At 45.8% G+C, this 10181-nt stretch overlaps 1 long non-coding RNA gene across 1 annotated transcript; it reads right to left on the bottom strand.

Annotated features, from left to right (window-relative positions):
* Positions 1-8879: 8879 nt before the first annotated feature.
* Positions 8880-9875, bottom strand: LOC127312880 (uncharacterized). The gene is made up of 2 exons (XR_007858644.1): positions 9719-9875; positions 8880-9535 (listed from the first exon to the last, which is right to left on the bottom strand). It is a non-coding gene; the product is annotated as an uncharacterized lncRNA (long non-coding RNA).
* Between the last annotated feature and the right edge of the window lie 306 nt (positions 9876-10181).

The following is a 10181-nucleotide window of genomic DNA, read 5'->3' as shown; positions in this document are numbered from 1 at the left end:
CATCATGCGATGATCCAAAGCGCCACATTGTTCTTTCAGGGAAAAGAAACATCGTGGGAGTGGAGGACAAGACAGACATGTCAGAAGATTATAATATGTTTGCTGAAATTCCGCCCTTCAAAGTGAACACCGACCCAAGAATTAAGTTAAATGATGAGGATGCTCCATGGATACGGCACAATCGTAAGCAAGCAGGGACACAAGGGAAGAAATGATGTGTAATAATTTATTGTACCAAACTTTGTTGAATGAATCATGTGAATTATATTACCCGTGATGTGTTTGGTGTCCATTTTCGAATGATTCAATTGACTCGAGATAGCACTGATGATACATGAAATTTGGAGTGACTAAGTCATACTCCTGCATACATGAAATTTGGAGTGACTAAGTCATACTCCTGCATACATGAAATTTGGAGTGATTTAGTCATACTCCTGCCTAGGCGTATAATATGCATACTCGTAGTCTTCATAGCCGCCGCCGTTGTACTGGTAGTCGTCGCCTTCTAAGTTGCCGGCGTCGTCATCGCTGCTGTCGTCGCTGTCGTCGGGCGGCGCTCGTGGCTTGAACTAAGGGTAGCGCAGGCGGGGGATATCGCCGGCCGTGATGTAGTCCATGACGCTCTGCAGAGTCCGGCCGTACCACCATAGCCGACGGCCGGCCTCGTGGAAGTTTCCGGGGAGGCGGACCGTCCTCCTCATACTGGCGAGCGCCCTCTCACGCCGATTGATGAAGAAGGCGTCCCAAGTATGCTGGTTATCGGGATGCCAACGGGATTCATCCGCTGCTCCGGCGTGAGGTCGAGGTAGTAGTGGTTCGTGATGGCCGCCCGGCGCGCAAGACTCGAGGGACGGGAGGGACCGGCACGCCGCCGGCGCTTAGGCTCCAGCCGGCAGGGACGCGGTAGCCCGGAGGGCAAGGGTAGTTCGAGGCGCAAAGCTCCTCCACCTGCTGGTAGGTTAGAGTGGGTGCGGTGGAAGCCATGAGAGAGTGATGAGAGATTGTAGAGATGTGATGATTGCCAAGCCGGGCTACCTATATGTAGTGACAAATGGCGGGAAAAATGGGAGCGGGAAGACAGGAGGCGGGAAGAAAGAGGCGGGGAGAAAGTGGCGGGAAGAAATTGGCGGGAAAAAATTGGCGGGAAGAAAGAGGCTGGAAGAAATTGGCGGGAAACAATTGGCGGGAAGAAAGAGGCGGGAAGACAGGGAAGAAATGGCGGGAAGACGAGGAGGGAAGAGGGGGTCGGCGGAAAGAGGCGGGAAGAGGGGGCCAACGAACTTTTGAATTGAATTAGTTTTATTTTTATGAATTTTTGATAATTTGTATTTTTAAAATTTTGAATTGAATTAGTTTTATTTTTCTGAATTTTTTGATATATTATTTGTATTTTTAAGATTTTGAATTGAATTAGTTTTATTTTTATGATTTTTTTGATATATTATATGTATTTTAAACATTTTGAATTGAATTAGTTTTATTTTTCTTAATTTTTTGATATATTATTTGTATTTTTAACATATTGAAATGAATTAGTTTTATTTGAATTAGTTTTATTTTTCTGAATTTTTTGATATATTATTTCTATTTTTCAGATTTTGAATTTAATTAGTTTTATTTTTCTGAATTTTTTGATATATTATTTGTATTTTTAAGATTTTGAATTGAATTAGTTTTATTTTTCTGAATTTTTTGATATATTATTTCTATTTTTAAGATTTTGAATTGAATTAGTTTTATTTTTCTGAATTTTTTGATATATTATTTGTATTTTTAAGATTTTGAATTGAATTGGTTTTATTTTTCTGAATTTTTTGATATATTATATGTATTATATGATTTTCAAAAAAGAAAAGTATTTTCAAAAAAGACCTTTCGTCGCGGTGGGCCTGGCCACCCGCGACTAAAGGTCCTTGCGCGAGGAAATTAAAAACCCGGCGAAAAACCCTTTAGTCGCGGTTGGGGTCGCCAACCGCGACTAAAGGTAACCCTTTAGTCGCGTAGGCGACCCCAACCGCGACTAAAGGGGGTCCCTATAAATAATCGCGCGCCGCCCGCAGCGGTTCACTTCGTCTTCCTCGTACGCGCGCCCTCCTCGAATTCGTCGTCGCTGCCGCCGTGCGCCCTCGACGTCTCGCCGCGCCGCTCGTGATCGCCGCCGCCGCGCTTCTCCTCTTCTCGATCTGTCGCCGTCCGTAAGTCTCGCCGCGCGCCGCTGCGCCCTCCTCTTCTCGATCCCGGACGCGCCGATCGCCGCGCGCTTCAGACAGCGTTCTGCCGCCGCGCACCGTGACCGCGCTGCGCGCACCGCCGTGACCGACGCGCCGCCGCGCTCTCCTCCTGGGCCATCAGACCGCTGCTGCCGCACGCGCACCGCCGCCGCACCGCCGTGACACCAAGAACAAAAAGACGTTTTAGAAAAAAATCAACAAAAAAAACAGTTTTTAAAATTTGCAAGAATTAGTCCAGATTTTTTTCTTTTTTTTTGTTATGTTTGTTATTTTTAATTTTAACTATATACTTAACAAAAAAACTTAAAATTTTGTAATTAACTATAACTTCATATATAAAAACTTAACAAAAACTTAAATTTTGTTAAGTTTTGGCCCGTCTTCTCCGCGAGCCTCGACACGCGCCGTGACGCCGCCGCCGCCGCTGCCCAAGATGTCCGTCGCGCGCCCCGCCCGATTCTTCGTCCCGCTGCGCGCTGCGCTCGTTTCTTCGTCGTTGTCGCCGTGGTGTCGCCGCCGTACCGTCGCCAACGCCGTCAACGCCGTCAACGCTACCTCTATTCATAAAAATGTAACGCCGCCGTACCGTCGCCAACTTAAAAAGAACTAAAGTTTTGACTTAATAAAAATGAACTAAAATTTTGACTTAATAAAAATTGACATAATAAAAAATGAACTAAAATTTTGACTTAATAAAAATGAACTAAAATTGTAACGCCGCCGTACCGTCGCCAACGCCGTCAACGCGCCAACGCTACCTCTATTCATAAAAATGTAACGCCGTCAACGCTACCGCCTCTATTCAACGCGCCAACGCCAACGCCGTCAACGCGCCACCGCCACCGCGAGGGTTATGTGTCCTCGTCACCGCCACCGCCCTTTTGCCACCGCCACCGGTCTCTCGGTCACGCGGTCACTGCGTCCCCCCTCTCGCCTCCCGCTCGTCGCCCTCTCTGTTTATATGTAGAAGAGATGTGATAATGCATATACACAATTAATTTGTTTTTACTACATGTTTTCAGGACTGACATATGGCGGACGATAGAGCTGACCCGATTCTGGACAACTATGATCCGGACGCTGAAGACCATATGTTCGGCATCATAAAAGGCGATATTCTATATGTGCCGACCGGAGAAGAAGAAGATGATATCTCTTCTTATCTGAACCTTGAGGGTGAAGATGAAGGGCGCCGTCAGCAAGATGATGCCGAAGAAACGTCGATAAACGACGATCTTCAATTGGAAGTAGCAACCACCTCCGGCGCCGAGGTATATATATATATATACATATTGAGCGTCTGGTGATACAAACTAACTGATTTGAATAAATGTGTGTGTACTAACGCGCGCGACTCTCTTTCTTATTTTAGCCCTCGGCCGGATCGTCGAAAAAATCGAGTACGTCGTCAAAGCGTGGCGCAACCAAGACGATGAAACCAAACGAAACATGCACCATCGAGGTTGTCGATGAAGAAACCGGCAGGCCGCTGGAGCCCAGCAAGAACGCCACCAAGTTTGTCAGCCAATGCGGAGCCGTTGTTAGAGACAACGTCTCGATCACCGTCCAGGAGTGGAATGAGCCAAAGAAGGCACGTCTTGGTTTCACTTTTGTCGATAAGAGAACAAAAAAAGATTGCTTCAAGAAGCTTATGGAACATTTCGTTCTACCTCTGGAATACCGCAGATACGATGAGGCGGGTAACAAGATTCAGGAAAACAAGGAGAGGTGCAAGCTAGTCAAACAGTTCGCTCTTTCTAAGATGGCCAACGCATTCCGGAAATACAAGCAAAATCTAGCCCATGACTTTGTCAAGCAGGGCAAGACTCCGGATTTCACAGGACAATATGAGAAACTGCAACATGATTGGCCAGAATTTGTGAAGCAAAAGAAATCGGAGCAGTTCCTTGAAATATCGAAAAAAAATAAGGAGAATGCGGCCAAGAAGGAGTACAATCATATTATGGGGCCAGGAGGGTATCGCTTTTGGCAGCCTAAGTGGGAGAAGATGGAGAACGAGCTGAGGGCGCGAGGAATCCGTCCAGGTACGGAGGGATGGGACCCAAGGGCCAAAAGCTGGTGGTACGGGCATGGGTGATCGCTGAACCCAGAGACAGGGGAGTGTGTTTATCAGGGAAAAATAATTAAACCCACCCAAAAGCTTATTGAGGCAATGAGGGATGCTCAAGAGGGGAGGATCAAGTTCAACAGAGAGAACGACGCCCTGACAAAAGCCCTCGGGAATCCTGAACACGGAGGACGTGTACGAGGCATGGGGCCCATTCCGTGGAAAGTAGGTTTCCCCCAGAACGATGACCCGTACGGTTACAGAAGCCGTAAGAGAAAGATGGATCGGGATGCAGATGTTGTGGCGAAGTTGGTAACGGAAATGGATGTGATGAAGAAAACCGTGAGTGTACTAGTAGCCGAAAGAGATGCAGCTCGGGCGCAGCATGAAGATCATCCAATGGATCTCGGAAGCCAGCAGCGGAGAAGAAGCAGCGTGGCTTCCACGGAGGCCTCACCGGCTGGTGCACCGACGATCGAAATTACTGCACCGGAGCCTCTGGTGGTCGAAATTACTGCACCGGAGCCTCCTCGCTACCCCGTGGACGATATAAAGGAGATGAAAGCATGTCATCTGTATTATCCTATCGGGAACATGTCCATGAAGGTAGCCATCGGCAGTGCTTTACCACCTGGAGCACTCCACCACAACAACCCCATTCAAGATGGCTATGCTCGTGTCACGGTGGAGGAGATAGTCCAAGGGTTTGAGGACCTGGACATTGACATTGCTACACCTGAAGGGGTGAAAAGACTTGGAGATGTCAAGCGCCAGTTCATTCTATGGCAGAAGAAATTTATCAAGTTTCCAGGCGAGGCGCCAACAAGTCCACCCCCTTACGGTGGTGGTGGTGGCGGTGGCGGTGGCGGTGACGGCGGCGGTGGCGGTGGTGGTGGTGGTGCTTCACCTACACCTCCTTCACGTCAGCCGACGCCGCCCCCCAATTCACCTCCGGCGGGTAAGCAGACGACGCCGCCCCCCAGTCCTCGTCCGGCGGGTGATCAGACACCGCCCCCCAATCCACCTCCGGCGAAGAAGCAGAAGCAGTCCTGGGTTATTAACCCGGACCCTTATGTACCTAGAACCACAAAGATACCAGAGCCATCACTGAAGCCTCTCATCCCGAGGCCTTGGGAACTTAGTGTCGAGGAAAATGCAGCGGCCGTGGCTGCTCAGCATGAGAAATGGAAGGAGGAGTGCAAGAAGAAAAGAGAGGGCGAGCCCAAGCCGCATTTTCGACAAGCAAAAGCGATGGGCTAAGTCATTTTTGAACACACCGTCCCAAGCCGCGAAGAATCTGCCTGACGACTATTTACGTGAACTTCGTAGGCAAGCACTCGCGTTCAAGAGGAACCAAGAGTTGGCGGAGAAGAAAGCCTTGGAGGAGGGCGAGACAAAATTAGAAAGGGGGAAAGAAGTTGCCCAGCTCGGGGAACAAAGTAAACAATCGATCGCCCCGCTCATAGTGCAAGCCGCCGGTCCGGATGCCCCCGATATCATAGCAGCTGCGGAAGCACATGGATTGACTGTAACGAGTGCCAGAGAACAAGCGGCCGACTTAGGTATCACTCTTCAGGTAATCGTTAGGCCTTGATGAGGCGCCAATGAAGGACGTAGTATTTACATATGTGAAGAATGGCCCTCTCGTCGAGCTTGCGCAGGAAGAGGATCTACCTCGACAAATGAAAGGTCTGCTAAATTGGTACAAGGGTTACATAAAACATAAAAACGCCAAAGACTATATTTATGCGGAAGTTAGATATGAGCATCACTTCAAACATTACTATGTACAAATTCATCTGAGTGAATTGTTCCAGCTGTTCAATCTGCGCGACCTCGACAAATCTATCATCAGTTGCTATGTTCTGTAAGTGATTTATTAATTTCTACCCCATCTCGTTCATTGCCTGCACTATATATATATATATATTGTCCTAACTATCTTGTTGTGTACGCTATTATGCAGAATGAAGAAGCGGGAAATGCGAATAAGGAACATCCATGATGTTGGGTTCATTGACCCACAAATCGTTAATTCATATGTGTTAGAACCCCACCCGCCGACGTGGAGGATGACTGTGGCGGTTTATTAGAAAACAGAAACTCAAAAGTGATATTCTATTTCCTTACCATTTTGGGTGAGTGTTTCTGTCTTGAGCACATTCTCTTTTGTTTACTCCATGCATGGTATGTGGCTAATCGATGAGTTATGCATGACTGTGCATGTATCGTGTCCGCAGGTTTCACTGGATTCTTATGGTAATTCAAGTTCAGACCTCCTCAGTTCTCGTCCACGACTCTCTGAATATGGATCCGGCGCTTTGGGGCGACATGAGAAAAATGATGCAAAAGTAATTATTTTCATTCATTTGCGCTCTATATCGATCGGCCTATTTCGTTCATCATTTCCTAATATCAAGTAACTAATTAATAACTCTCTTGTTCATTTAATTTTCTTTGCCTCGTAGGGTTTGGAGACGGTTCGTAGATACCAAGGTCGGTGAATTCAAAAAAGAGCTACATTTTAAAATGGCAGTGCGGACGACTGGGGATATTCAGCCACCGGGGACCAATCTATGTGGATACTATGTTTGTGAGAGGATCCGGAGATACTGCAATGAGCGGGACCAGAAGTGTGAGAACAACATCATGAGGAATAACCTCCGGAAGACGCTTAGTCCAGAAGCTCGCTTCCGACCACTTCAAGAGGAACTAGCTGGATGGTTGGCGAGGGAAGTCATCGATCCTAGAGGAGAACACCATTACGATGACGTAGAACTTTATATGCACTAAATTATGTATGGAAACTTGTTCAAAATTGTATATGGTCATCCGATATTGAATATATATTGTATATGGTCATCCGATATTGAATATATATTGTATATTCCTCTTGAATTCTTTTTGGTTCTAATTTCAAATTTGTTTGAAATTGTACATTCATATGCATGTATGTAGTACCGTAGAATATGTGAAACTCCTTCAAAATTAAAACCCAAAAGAAATAAAACAATACAAATTAAAAAGAAACCAGATTTAGGGGGAGGGGGCTAAACCCTAAACCCTGCGGAGGCCTTTAGTCGCGGTTGGCCAGAAGAACCGCGACTAAAGGTCCTCCGCCCTGGCGCTCGCCTGCGGCCCACGTGGACGGGCCTTTAGTCGCGGTTCGTAAGGAACCGCGACTAAAGGGGGGGGCCTTTAGTCGCGCTACTTTGGTCGCGGTTGCGTAACCGCGACTAATGGCAGTTGCGAACCGCGACCAAAGCGCCTTTTTCCACCAGTGGGCCTCATCATTCCCCATCTCTAATCACGAGATCTGGAATTCTCTCCCTCGAAAATGATTGCCCGAGTGGAAGTTAACCCTACCGCCCTCTCTCACCATGCGAGAAAAAGGTCTATCGAAGCGGCAGCAGGAAGCTGCTTCGCCGGAGGTGGACCAGCTTCTTCGTCGGTATCGTACCGGCACGCGGTGGAGAAACGTCTTGGGCGGATCCAGTAATAATATGATCAGTATCACGCATATGACATGTGTCAAGTATTTACAGATTTCGTTGAAGTTCACTACGTAGATGATAACAAGATCAAGAAAAATCAAGATGGACAGGACTAATTAGATCATTACCTGGACGCATATGCGGATCGGTTGCGGCGGCCATTGGGAGACGTGGGCCTGCTGCCATGGCGTCTGGTTCCGGGCGACCTTCCCATCGCTGCCGACACTCATCTTAGTGCCGCCGACCAGCACCATCTGGGAAGCGCCCCAAGAGGAGGAAGATCGACGGAGACGGCGGTGGCGGCATGTGTTCTGCTTGATTTCAGCCACGCGGGGATGACATAAAGGAACCGGTATTGTGGCAAGTGAATTGGTGGGAGGGCAAAATGGTCTAAAAAAATATGCTTGACGAAATCTTCGACCGCCTTTTTATATAGTAGAGATATAGTAGAGATAGAGATAGAGAAAAGTTGGTGGCTACTAATTTTACTACCTTATACTCGTGTCTTCAGCCTTCCTGAGATACACAAGCGCAGGTTGATGTATTGTTTACTATAAACATATTACTTTTCTTATGATAATCATGTTTGTTCCTTCTTTGTTACCTTGTCAAAGATAGCCTGGTATTCACTTATCTTTTGGTGTCATGGCTAAAGTTGTTATTTCTGTGACATTGGATAATTATGTGTGGTTAGTGTTTGTTTAGAATGTAGAATCTTGTGTTTACCATGATTCTATAATCATGTAAAGTATATATGGTTATCAAACATTTCTCCTTATGCCCTCTTGTTATAATTTGTAATGATTACATCTAGTGTTTGTGAGCATTTCATTTATGTTACTACAAATAATACATTCGAGTCTTTGCTGATATTTTGTATGAAGTAACTACGAAAATCTTCTCACAAAATATCAACAAACTCGAAGGCAGTCCTTGTAAGATCTAGTGACATATACAAAATGCTCACAAACACTATAATCAATATAAACTACAACCAGAGAGCATAAGGAGAAAATCATTGATAGCATGTGACTATCCATGATTATACATCACCACGGAAAAAAAAACATGTTACATGCTAACACAAACAATAATCACAGTTAATTATCCAATGTCAAAAAAATAACAATTTAGCCATTACATCAAAAGATAAGTTAATATGAGACCATCTTTAACTCTATCTCAAATAACAACATACATGCATGATTATCCATAAGCACAAAAATATTTCTATACAAAAATGCATTAACAAGAAGCTCGTGCCTCTCAAAGAAGGTTAACCACATAAGGATATTGCCGGTCACAGCAGTATGAGCGGCAGATTGAGGATTGGAGAGGAACATCTCAGCAGCTTCAAAAGAGGTCACCGAAACACTTCACCTTCGTGCAACCGGCTATATGATTGGCAACATGATTGTGTATGGGTATTTTTTATTAGGGGAAGATCTACTTATAACCTATAAGAGATAGCCCGTTGCCGCCATTGCAACATGCGGGCGATACAACCAGCAATCCGCCGAACTCAGATCAGCCGTCAAGGTTTCGGCATTGCAGCAGATATGGACTCCATGGATCCACTTTTCCCTTCTCGAAGCTGCATAATTCTTTTTCACAAGGCTGTGTTTCTATTTATAGAATATGATATGGGGGACAATAATCCTCGACACCATAAAATCAAGGCAACACGTTTCTTTTCCCTCTTTTCCCATCCTAAATCTTTGGAATAAATATGAATACATCTGCAGTAAATACGAAAAAATCACAAAAAAAAGGAAACTAGGTCGATCTCGTCGAGGATGGTTTCATGGGATTTTAGCAACGAGAGGTTTAAAAAATATTTGAGAGGTTGTCTTGAAAAAAAAGTTAGATAGGAGGATCGCGTGGCTTTTGGAAACCACGGTACGAACAACAAAGCGACTCACCTTCTAGTTTCCAGTAAAGCCCCGCGGTGCCACAGCCGTGTCACATCACCGTGGTCAATTCGGCCGGCAGCGATGTCGGCCTCTCTTCCGTTCGAAAGAGAGGGAGACGTGGGGTGGGCGGCGCAGCGGCCGGCGGCGGCTTCCCCTTCAGATTGGTTTTGTGGCGTACAATTCTAGAGATTACTGGCGTCCAATTCTATAAATAGAGTTTCGGCGGCTGGATGGGCCTGTGGGCTGTGGAGTAGCTTGTTCACTACAAGGCCTTTTTCCTCCTCTAATATTTTCCGTGCAATTAAGGTATCATCAGGATTCTCAAGAAAAAAAAACTAGTGCATCATCATTATAGACTCAAAAAAAGGCATGACCATATCCTCAAAAACAAAAAGAGCATCACCAAATCCAATAAAAAATAGAGGTGGTTAGAACGTCCACTGCTAAATCTTTTTTTTAGAAACACAGTACA

Source organism: Lolium perenne, chromosome 7, assembly GCF_019359855.2.
Source record: "Lolium perenne isolate Kyuss_39 chromosome 7, Kyuss_2.0, whole genome shotgun sequence".
Taxonomy (NCBI): Eukaryota; Viridiplantae; Streptophyta; class Magnoliopsida; order Poales; family Poaceae; genus Lolium; species Lolium perenne.
Note: the sequence above shows the minus strand (reverse complement) of the source record. Positions and strands in the feature narration are given on the sequence as shown.